Source organism: Coffea arabica, chromosome 8c (assembly GCF_036785885.1).
Source record: "Coffea arabica cultivar ET-39 chromosome 8c, Coffea Arabica ET-39 HiFi, whole genome shotgun sequence".
Lineage (NCBI taxonomy): Eukaryota > Viridiplantae > Streptophyta > Magnoliopsida > Gentianales > Rubiaceae > Coffea > Coffea arabica.
The window spans coordinates 41,587,824-41,598,904 of record NC_092325.1 but is presented as its reverse complement, the minus strand read 5'-3'; positions in this window follow the sequence as shown (position 1 = coordinate 41,598,904).

Here is an 11,081-nt window from a genome sequence, read left to right as displayed (position 1 = left end):
GATACTTTCACAATCTTCAATCCTACGAATCAGCAAACTTTAGGAATTGTTAGAAGGCGCCACAATTAAGGATGTTATTCTTGATTGATAATCTGAACGGACACTACTAGATGATTCTGGTGTTCAAAAAAGGCTCGTAGAGTTAAAAGAGAGCAACTGTCTAGAACAAAGTTCTGTAACTATTGCGAACTATCATTGAAAATGGAAAATAATAATGTTTTTTTTATCGTTCCTTGCATCGTAATGCAAAAAAACACAACTAATGGATCTTGAAAGCCGGCCCATAAAACTTAGCCTAAGACCACGGAGCCAAACATAAGCTGGTCAAATCTAATTAATTAACGACTAATCCAATCCAAATAACAACTAAATTAACGAAAACTAATGCTGGAAAATGAGGGCCAACAAGGCCCGGCTTCAATAACGACACTTAGACAATTACTATGACTAACTAAATGAGACTACAAGCTCCACACATTCGGCCATAACTAAGACAAAACTAACGAAACTTGAGCTGGAAATTTCATCCCCCCCCCCCCCCCCCCCCCCCCCTCTTGACAAATAGCTCCACAGTTGGCGACTCCGTGCTTCCATTAAGTATGGTAACTCAAACTTATATGTGGGAGCAAATTAAAAAGAGAGAATAGGCATAATTAATCTCCATGTTGGAGACTACATACATACGACTTTAGTAAACAAAACGATGACCAGAATCCCAATCCAAACCAAGAACTACAAGAAGCAAATACCCAATATCTGGTTTTGAAATAAATAACGACAGCTTTGGAAGAGCTTCCAAGTATTTTACAGAAAGACAAAAACTTGATTTTCGTTTATTGTTTTATGATTTGTTTCGACCATTGAAAGGCCCCAAATGGTCATGGTCGAAACAGAGAATAGGCAGAAAATGGATTGCATAGCGGTAATTGGGTGGCAGGAGAAAGTAGGCAGCTAATTACGACTTACAAGCAATCAATAAGTCTACAGCGGCAAGTAAAATTCATTCTTTCCTATTTTTGCTAAAAAAATTTTGTCCATGTAATTTGATTATAAAATAAGGGTTATTTCAGAGAATTTGTTATGCCAAGGGAGGCTGTGTAATTTTCCAAATTGCAAGGGTACTGCCAAAAATTGTCAGAAACCTCAAGGGAGGTTTCTGAAATTATCCCATATATATACATAAAATGTACAATTGAACGTTGAAATTTGAGCTATTGCAAGGGTCAAAATATTTTCATATTAAATCTGGAAAAAAGAAACATCAATTGGAGTACAGTGAGAAAATAGCATTGCAACTATGACATACAAAGAAAATAAAATTACGACCAAGAGTATTTTCTCCATTTCACGTTATCAATTTTACGCTTTTTAATCAATATATTTGAAATCTTAATTCAACGGAAAAACAGTTCAGACTATTACCTTCAGGGGATTCCATAATGACCTAACTATTTTTTTTGCTTTGATATCCTCCACAAATAAACTTTGATCTTTTATCCAGTAATGCATGCTTTTTAAGGCTTAAATTTGACAAATGGTGTGCCAATCTAGTTTTGAAAATTGTTAATAATCTGAAATGAAGTATCTTTTTTTTTTTGGGATAATTTCAAAAACCTTGACAATTTCACTCGGCTCCCCTCAGGTTTAAAAATTACACTTACCTTCCTTGGTATAGTAAAATACCTATAATGCCCTCCACTTGGTTAAAAATTTTAAATTTAAGGCAATAAATTTACAAAATCCAAAAAAAATTTATTTTTCTGTCTCTTGTCTATTTTTCACTCATCTCTTTTTTAGTTAATATAACCTCTTTTATTATCTTCAATTTTGTGGATATTAGCAAATTGAAATTATAAAATCAACAGAGGGAGTAGATTATGTGTCAAATTAGAAGGAAATCAAGAGACTCGCAGTGATAGAGAAATAAATAATGAAATTGATGATTGAAAAAGGAAAAAGAACTAAAGATGTTGAATTTATCATATTTTGTTTGTTGTCAAATTTTTTTTTTTTATAAAATGTCAATAATTACATAAGGATTTCTTTCATTTGATTAGAAATTTTTTATTATGATTTTATTGTGGAGGTAGAATTTATTTTCTATTTTTGAGATATTAATATTTCTAAGGCCATAGAAGGGTTGTAATAGCGGCTCTAAGTCAGATTAATTTGTATTGAAAATGTATTTGAGCATTGATATTTAATTTTGGGATGTAAAATTGGTTGTCAATGGGGTTTGCGTGTATGTGTGTGTTTTTTATGTAGTAAGTATTGATACTGTACATGTAATTTGTGATCCTTTGTACTGCTATTTAGTTTTAAAACTTATGCTTGAATGATTGCTAAGAATTAGGTTTATTGATTTGTGCAAAGTGTTGAAGAAAATAATTGAGTATACTATATTTTTCTTAGTTTAAAGGGCAATTTAGGAATTTTGTGAGAAAATCTATATTGTTGGACTATATTGTTACTAAAAAGTAAAAATAGGGGAGGTATATGTAATTTTTAAAACCTAGAAGGAGCTCTCTATAATTGTTAAAACCTTAGGGGAGGTGTGTGAAATTATCCCCCCCCCCCCTTTTTTTTTTTTTTTTTTAAATCTGAGATGAAGTATTAAGTCTACAAGGGGAATTAAAAGTTGCAATATCAAATGAATCCACATGTAATGTATTTCGCTCACCACAGTTGGCTCTTCAGTCTTCAATGACTCGTGCTCTAAATTATGGGTACTTATTATGATTAAATCCATCAACAAAAATTGGCTTAAGACGTTGAATTCGAGCTAATAAGGTGTTGCAAACACTTACTAGTAATCCATCAAATTTTCTTTCATCTTCTCTACCTTTCCTCTCTCTGTTTTTTGCCCTTTTTGCTTTTGTCTTCTCGATCTCAACCACTTTTACCAACTCAAACTCCATGGCATTGGTATAACTCCAACACGATTTAGTAATGGAACCTTCGTTATTAGCATGATTCTATGTTACAGGTTTCATACTAAAGGTAGCATATTTGGATACATTACAAAAGCTGAAAACCAATTAATTATTTGGATAAGTCAAACTTTATTCCAGAACAACATAAAGTTACATTACAAAAAACCATTTACTTTTATTCCAGATGGTTGAAATGGATTGTTTTAAACGAAACAATACGACACTCACCTGCAATATTTGCACCTTGAATCTTGATCTTGGAATCCGATACACAATTTGATTATTTAGTTCTTCCTCGAAGGATTCAGTTCTGCAGCCATGAGTGCTTGCTACCCGTATTTTGGATTGGCCGAAAGGATGTTCTTTATTAACCCACTCTTCAATCGCTTTCGTTCTTCTATTAAAGTAAATAAGATTTACTTTTCAGAATATTTTATTCCACCTTTATTGGAAAAGGATAATTTTGGAAGTAAATATAAGCTTCTGATTGCAAATTAATGCCCACTATAAGGGTATTTTTTGGCCTCTCATACTGCTTTTTTGACTAACATCAGCAGTATTCCTAACAGGATTAGATGCCAAGGAAATATCTGATAAACATTTGCTCATTTAAAAGGGGAATCTATTATATGGTAAATCTTAGGATTGTTTCATAATTTGATCGAACCATAGGGAAGGTAAATATAATTAACCCTAATTTGTAGTATCACAATAGTTAAAGTTTATAATATCACAATAGCTAGTTTGCCTTTTCTTCCTAATTTATGTTGATGAGATGCAGTAGTTAAAGCACACCTGTTACACCGGCAAATTTTCTTTAGGAAATTTTCAGAATTTTCAAGGGGTAAGTTCCCTCCTCACATCCATATAGCTCCGCAAATGAACAATATTCAGTAGTCGCAATTGCTTTGTACAATGCATGTAATCTGCCGTTAACATAGTAATGTTGATCACCACATACAACTTTAAACGATTCTTCATAGAATGGTAATTTTAGATGATAAAATCAAGATCTCCTATTTTAATTTTTTTGGGCGGCAAGAAATAGTTGTAACACACAGTTACTCATGCCCAAAATTCCTCGAGAAACACTCATGTGGGACATAAATAGCGGCCTTTTTTTTTTTCCGAAAATGATAACAGTTGTGTAATTTATTCTATCAAAAGAATGCTTTGGTATCACTCTTAAAATTTTTTTTTTTTTTTTGTTATAAATGAGATTTGAACCCCCACCAACAGTCCAAGAAGGAACTTAAAGCTACTCGAGCATGTAATTCTCTAACGAAAAACAAAAGCAGCCACGAAAAGACTCAAAATTTTGCAACTTTTGGATGTTCCTTTACTGTTCCAAACTTCCCAAAAGAACTCGCTGCCATAAGCTTTGTCATGATCCACAAAAAAAAGGCCTATTCTTGACATAGTCCACGAACAATTACGATGCAATTTTACACATTCAGTCCATTTTTTTTACTGGTTAATTGATCAACCCTTTAAATTAAGTGCACTTATTATGGTCAAAATCATCATCAAAATTCCTTTAGGAGGTTGAATTCGAGATAATAAGCTATTACAAATATTTAAGTACATCGGTTATTTCAACTTGTGGTTGAAGATTCAAAAAAAAAAAACTTGCAATGAAAGATCATTGGAAGTAGCTTAATGTTTAAAATAAAGGTGCGAGCATCTAGTCTTATAAGCCATTAGAGCTCCTCACAATTTCTCGATTCTCTTCGTGACGGAGCTCCAATAACATGCATCAGCGGAGGAACTATTTCAATGGTGCATCAAGTTCAAGTAATTGCCAACAATCAAATCATCGAGGGTGAAAAAAGTCGAAAATTGTCAAGGGTGAAGATAGAGAAGGTAGAGCACTACAATGAAGAAGAGACAGTGTTTTGTAATTGTAATGAACCATGTCGAATAGCTACTTCATGAATATTGTCAAATCCAAAAAAAAAGATTCCATGGCTACAAGAATTATGGGGTTTTTTTTTATTTTGTCAATATATTTGAGGGGAAATTTTTTTTTTTTTGTGTTTTGGAAATATAAGTGGATATGGATATTTAGTAGCAATTTCTGATTTAGTTTCACTTGCTTTGCAATAATGGGCAATCTAATTTCTACACCTAGTGGGGTATTACTATTCATTATTGTCACCGAAAACTTGCAAGTACTTTTTGTGGTATGATCCGCCAATGCCAAAGATGATGAAAAATATAACGGCAAAATTCTTGAAAGAACTAAGGAAAGCCGAACAAGAGAACCATGTCATGAAGATTGAATTTACAAGGTTGGAAGAAGAGGACGAGATGATAAAGCTTGAAATTGGAAAGCTAAAACCTAGGAACAAGTTGTTAGTTTCTGTTGTCGTTAAGCTACTTCTAATGATCTTTCTAATCTATTTCGTCTCTTAATTGCTGAAGATTAGACAAGTGTGACAATTATGCCCCGGTAGGTTCATGTAGAATGAGTAAAATGTGGTCCAAAGTCCTATATTGGAAATGAAAAACTTTTTCAAGAACTAAATTGATTAAAATAATTCATAAATGATGAAATTGATTTTAGTGAAAATATTCAGGGACCAAAAAGATGAAGTTCCCTTTATATAACTCCAAGAGCATTTAGTAATGGATCCCTCGTTATTAGGAAGAATATATGTCACAAGTTTCATACTAAAGGTAGCACATAGCAATAACTACAGTAGGTCGATGTAGGCATGGCCATTGTTCCATTTGGAACCGGAAACCGAACCGGAATCGGACCGTTTGGAACCGGATCAGATCCGGAACCAAAACCATGGAACCAGAATCGTGGTAGAACCTTGGATAAAGGTTCCGGTTCTGGTTCTCTAAAAAATAGAACCAGAACCAGAACCGCCAATTCCAGAACCGTTAAAAATAATTAATATAAGTAGTCAGATAATTTAAAAAAATTAGTTGTGTTTAATAGGTTTTAAGAAAGTTTAAATTTTGTAGACTTTCTATATATTTTATTAATTATTTAATTCTTTCTATTCATCTAATATCTATCATTATAATTGTAAGTATTAAATTATTACTTACAAATATTTTTTTTTGCTTATTTGCTATCAAATGACAAGTTTTGATAGTAGTAGCTCATCTTCAAAATCAAGCAAGCAAAAAAATATTTTTTGCAATGTTTCTTCAAATAGAATCTTCAACATTGATGATTGTCCAATTCAAGAAAGTCAACACATGACAACCATTTGATAGTGTAATGTATTTTTAATTTGACAATGTAATGTACTTTTCATAAAATTTATATTATCTATTTATTACTTCTTACTTTGTAGAATAATAATAAAATTAAAATATGATCTTTATTTTGTATTTATTTTTTTACATTTTATTTGAAATTTTAAATATGTTGTTATATTCGTATTAAAATTGGTAAGGATCAGGAATTAAATAAAATTGTATACAATCATATGGAACCGGAACCAGAACCAAAACCATAAGAAACTGAAATCAAAACTATGCGGTTCTGGTTCTACTTCTTTGAAGAACCAGAATAAGCGGTTCTGGAACCAGAACCAGAACCATCTTATATAGTGCGGTTCTGGTTCTACCACTTTGAAGAATCAAAACCGTTAGTTCTGGAACCGTGGCCACGCCTAGCTCGATGCATCACAGAAGCTGAAAACCAAATATTTCTATTGTTTGGATAAGTCAAACTTTATTCCAGAACAACATAAAGGTACATTACAAAAACTACAATAAAGCTGATCCCACAAAAGGATAGCAACCATAAACAAGAAGAACATTCAAAACCGTGAAAATCATTGATATTTCTCCACGGCACAAGGGGCATAATTTATTATTGGTAGCTTTTTAGAGCATAGCATTTCTTCATAACCAGTTGATGATTCCTTATTCCTTTACCCCTGGATTATGAACTGATGATGAGTATTCTCTGATAAGACCCTTGCTGATCACTCCTTTGTACCACTCGGCTGAAGCTTTTGGAATTCTTGTCAGTCAGGCTGTCATAGTCCACATGGTAAAGACCAAACCAATTATTGTAACCAAATGCCCGCTCAAAGTTATCAGTCACTGCTAGGGCTGCAAACGAATCGAGCCGCTCGCAAGCGGCTTGATTCAAGCTCGAATCGAGCTCGATCAAAATCGAGCTCGAGTCGAAGTCGAAATCGAACTCGAGCTCAAAATATTAAGCTCGTTAGCTCGCGAGCTCGAGTATATATATATATATATATATATTTTAAGTATATATATATTTTTATTTTAATAGTAAAATTACATATATATCCTTAATATTTTTATTATTTATTAAAAAATATATTATTTTATTTATTTTTTAAAAAATAAAATAATTATTTTTTTAATTTTTTTCGAGCTCGAGCTCGAGTTTGGCTCAAATTGATTCGAGTCGAGCTCGAGCTCGAAAATTGCCGGCTCGTCGAGCTCGAGCTCTTGGTAAAATTTAGTCGAGACTCGGCTCGATTAGCCCAAAGTTCGACTCGACTCGACTCGTTTGCAGCCCTAGTCACAGCCCATGTGATGTATCCGGATATGGTCATCGCGTATTCACTGCCAAGAATTAATTAAGGGTCATAATTAAGGGAAATTTAACGGAAAGCTGAAATATTTTATCACACTAACTCGTTACATTACTAACTTGGTAATTCTGTTTTCTTCGTATTAATGAAAGTTATGTTGCCTTTTCAAAAAAATGCTTTGATATAGACAAGAGGAGCAAGAATACTCTTACCACCCGTTTGGTTAGAATTCCACAATGACAATGACAATGACCGTCAAAAGTTCCTCAATGTCAATAGGTTTTGCCTATTCCTTTTCACTCATTTATTAATTAGGTTGCAATGGGAATCTATTAGGCCACCCGTTTGGTTGGAGGGTTTAGTGGGCAGGCAATGGGTATGACAATCAATGATTATCATTGATAATGTTTGGAACACTGCAAAGGTAATGAATCCATGATAATGGAAGACCAAAAACTCTTCAATGGCCGTTCCAGAGTAAATTGGGTACTTTTGCCTTGATTACCCACCAAACCACAAAAAAAGAAAAAAAAATTCATCGCACAAAACTCTCCCTTTCTCTCTCTTTCTCTCATCCTTATCACCCCACACCCCTTGTTTCTACCTCCTTACCTAAGCTTTCCCTTAACCCATCAGTTCTAGATTCCTCCAACATAGGTCAACCATGGGATCCAATCTAGATATGGTTGAGTTTTCTTCATTTTCATCTTCTTCTCCTCCTGATTTCGCTGGTAATGGTTGAGTTTCTTTTTTTATTATTCTTCTTCTTCTGTGGTTATGGTCAATTTTTGGGTATTCATGGTGATTTTTTTTTAATTAGCAATTGGTGGTGATGGTGGTGGGTTTTCAGATTTGTACAAATTGGAAAAAAAATAGTTTGTTGAATTTCAATTGAAATTTTGGCCTCGTTTAGCAAATGAATTTTTTAGATATTTGTTTAAACTTTACTTTAACTTATTGTAGAAGTTGTATTTTTAAATTGCTTAAATTTTTGGATATTTTGAAGTGTACAGTTTAAAAATTTTAAAAAATTTTTTGAGGTTACTACAGCTAAAGTTGTTAAAAAATTTGTAGCAAACATACTTGACAAAAAATTTATTTGCCAAACAGGCCCTTTGTTTTCACTAAAATGGGTGGAGATGGTTTGAAGAATTTGAGATTAAATTTGTGAAGTTTTGGGGACCACTATGTTTCCTGATGTCAAAGGCTGTGATTGTTGGCTGCTACTTGGTGGTGGTTGGAAGATCAACCGATTCCATTATGAAGCAAGGAAAAATATTTAAGATGAAAAAAAAGAAATGGAAAATATCTTACTAAGTCTTTGTCATTGGAGTCTTGAAGGAAGGATGGGCCAAAGACTCTGCAAAAGCCATTGCGATTTTTTGACTATTCTATCACCGAAAGTCTTGAGGGAAGGATAGGCCAAAGACTCAGCAAAAGGATTCAAGTCATTGTGAATTTTTGGCTGTTCAGAAAAGTAAGATTAAGTAGAATTCGACCGTATTTTTTTCTCAAATACTTTACTTCATTTTTCAGAAGAGTCAAGACAGTATTATGATAAATCCAGTCGTTCACCTACAATTGGCAACTAGTATTCTGTACTATGCTCATACAAATTTAAACAAATTTTATCAACTAAAGATACAATACAAAAATCTTTTGATAATGTCCTACTTTTCTTCTTTTGGCTCACTAGTTAGAAAAAATCGAGTTACGATAAAATTCGGATTTAATCACAGCTCCAGCTTCCATTCCCACATTCTATGTGCAATTGAGAAGGACTGACAATCCTTGACTTGTCTAACAACAAATCGAACATGCAATTGCAATTCCAAAATGTTTTGGAAACTTAACTTCTCAACTTTGGGCACTGAACTTGAAAAATAAAATTGGTCTGAGAGTGAGAATTGTTATGACATTTACAACAAACTCAGAAAATGTTGATTGAGAAGTCTAAATTTGAGTTGCAATTTCTTGGAAGGTTCACTACTAACCATGATGATTGGCCAACTCCCAAGAAAACTGGAAGTCCTTGACGTTGGGAACACTCATATATATATATATATATATATATATATATATATATATATATATATATATATATATATATATTTTTTTCAATAACGATAACTAATCTAATCTACTCCTAATCTATGAGAGAATGGGGCTGGGGGAGGGGGAAGGGGAAGCCTAAGGAGGAGTTGAGGGAGAAAGTCTAAACCATCAAATCAAATAAGTGCACTATTGTACTTCTAAATTTTTTAAAAACAAGAAGCGTTATACTTCTTGTGTAATGTAATAGACAGGATTTGAATCTGCATAGTTGGAAACACTCATACAAAGGTGACATATTTCCAATATGGCTGATAAAAGTCTTCCTGATTCCAAGTCTCTAAACTCTTGAAAGCTAGTATCCAAAATTGCATAGTAGTATATGTAGAATAGAAATTATTGTGTCGACAAACAAAAAAAGCTACTTGCAACACCCTGTGCCCACTGGGTCAGTCCAATAACCTTTTGAATAGAAATCACGGGCTCAAAATGGTTAATACAAAGTTATTATTAATTCGACGGGCTGGATGTTATATTATTATTTCTTTCCTCTTTCGCTAGCTAATGTGGGTCATCACACTCTCCCCACCTTTTAAACTTTGTATCCTTGCAAAACCTGTTACAATCCAATTGTCCATTTAATCGTGCATGGATTCTAGAAGTGACTCGTACGGATTCTAAAGGTGGCCTCTCGTCGAACGTGACATTTAGGTTCCGTTTGATAAAACTGAATCTGAATTCTGAAGTCTGAATATTGAAACAATTAATTTGCTGAATTTTAAGCACTGAAAAGAAATATATGAATGTTTGAATTTTAATGCTAAACTTAATTATGCTATTTGATAAATATTTATAACTGAATACTTAATAAGTTTAATTTGACAATTTTGCCCTTATATATTTTCATTCAAAAAAAAAATAGAACCTACAATTTAATTAGCAAATTGTTAGGTATGAAAATGATAATATTTATTTTTAAATTGAATTAATATAAAAGATGAAATATATTATATAAAGAATATGGAGAAAAAAATGAAAGTCATTAAAAAGGGAAAAAAAAGAAATAGAAAACCGTTAGATAGAAAATATCAGGTTATTTAATTAGATAAAAATTTTGAATATAATTAACAAACAAGGGTAGATTTGATAGATAAGATAAGATAATTGAAATAATTCTATTGATTCTTATCAGAATTAAGCAATCAGTTAGGATTTTTGTGCTGAAAAAAATACACATAAGTTCAGCACTGCTTAACATATTCAGCAGATAGATTTTCATTTATCAAACACTCAAAACATCTAAATGTCTAAAAAAGTTTAATTTCAGCACTTTTTATGTTATCAAACAGGTCCTTAGTCTTGTACAATACTTAGTTCCTTACACTTCTTTGCGTAGTTGAAACCCCCACTTGACCCTAGGCTTACAACCTTACACTACGCAAAGATCACGTGAGATTTGCTCTGATACCATTTGTAATACCCTGCGCCTGCTGGGCTGGTCCAATAACCTTTTTGAGTAAAAATCATGGAATAAAAATGATTAATCCAAAATTATTAG